Source organism: Schistocerca cancellata, unplaced genomic scaffold (assembly GCF_023864275.1).
Source record: "Schistocerca cancellata isolate TAMUIC-IGC-003103 unplaced genomic scaffold, iqSchCanc2.1 HiC_scaffold_734, whole genome shotgun sequence".
Taxonomy (NCBI): domain Eukaryota; kingdom Metazoa; phylum Arthropoda; class Insecta; order Orthoptera; family Acrididae; genus Schistocerca; species Schistocerca cancellata.
Genome location: NW_026046745.1, coordinates 63,252 through 64,940, shown reverse-complemented (window position 1 = coordinate 64,940; position 1,689 = coordinate 63,252).

The window sequence follows — 1,689 nt, the reverse complement described above, 5'->3', positions numbered from 1 at the left end:
GTCTTGGTATGCGTGGAGGTCCAGAAACCGACTGTAATACGCGTCTGTAAACATCGCTCCAAGACGTCGTGATCTCTGCGTATATGTAGAGATTTCTGGCTCTCGATACATGCGAGCAGCCAGCATACAGCTGTCCGTGAGAGAAAAATGGTGTGCCCAAATGAAAACCAGCCGCTTTTAATGTTTGATCTTGACTCATATTTACTTCACTTGTGAAACGAGTTAAAAACTAATTTCTACGCTGAACTTCACGAAATCATTTGAAAAGCAACGCTCATGGATGACGTTTTAGTTACGTTACCTATCCCACAGGAACGGTAGCCACATTGACCGTCGTACGGGAACAGCAGTATTTACTTCGGAACAAAAGGTAGCCTATGTGTTAATTCAAGATATAGGCCATCTCCAACGCAAATTTCATCCAGATCTTTCCATTCACCTCATTGTGAAGAAGTAACAAAGATACTAACTCAACGAAGTGTGAAGATAGGCGGCCGGCCGCTGTGACCGAGCGCTTCTAGGCACTTCAATCTGGAACCGCGCGACCACTACGGTCGCAGGTTCAAATCCTGCCTAGGGCATGGATGTGTGTGATGTCCTTAGGTTTGTTAGGCTTAAGTAGTTCTAAGTTCTAGGGGACTGATGACCTTAGACCTCAAGTCCCATAGTGCTCAGAGCCATTTGAACCATTTTTTAAAGTAAATAAGCAACATCCTGCCAGATTAAAACTGTGTGACGGACCGAGACTCGAACTCGGGACCTTTGTCTTTCGGGGGCAATGGAGACGAGGTACTGGCGGAATTAAAGCTGGCGACGGGTCGTGAGTCGTGGTTGGGTAGTTCAGTCGGTAGACCACTTCCCTACGAACGGCAAAGGTCTCGAGTTCGAGTCTCGGTCCGACACACAGTTTTAATCTGTCAGGAAGTTTCATATCAGCGCAGACTCCGCTGCAGAGTGAAAATTTCATTCTGGTAGAAAATAAGCAATTTCTAGTTCGGTGCAGCGCATATTTTACAGTGTTTGTACATGCAAGAACGTCGTTTGCCCTGACAAGTGTTCCTGTTACCAGCGGATTCGTTCGCATATCATATTCAAATACAGCCTCACTAAAAGCCTACCACGCTCTACATGTAAAGACGTGACAGTTCTCTGTCGCATAGCATTTAAAAGCACCATCATTGTGAGTCTTCAAGTGGCAAAAGCTGTAACGTACGCCCGACGGTAAGCGGCCGAAACGGAACATTCTTGTATGGAAGTATGGGTTGAAAGAGCATTGTATTCATTACGTTGAATTGTGGTGTGGAGGACACATTAAACAATAAAACATTTTCACTTATACGACGAAGTTAAAAATTCAAAGGGTAACTATCGTTCTCTACGAGTAATTATTGTTTCATATTTCGAGTTATATTCTTCAAATCAGTAGATATCTTCACTATACACTTTAAAAGTAGCTTATGTGTTAATGCAGTATATGAGCTAATATCATTCAAAATTTCCTCGAAACCCATCCAGTCGTTGAAGCGCGAAAAAGCAACCAACATACAAACACAAACTTTTGCATTTAAAATATGGGATTTTTGACGGAGTGTAGAGAACACACGCCATTCCAGCTGTCATCTGGCGCTGCACGTAAACACGGTGAGTACACGACGGCTCGAATACGCTTCCTGCCTGATGCCTGCAGTC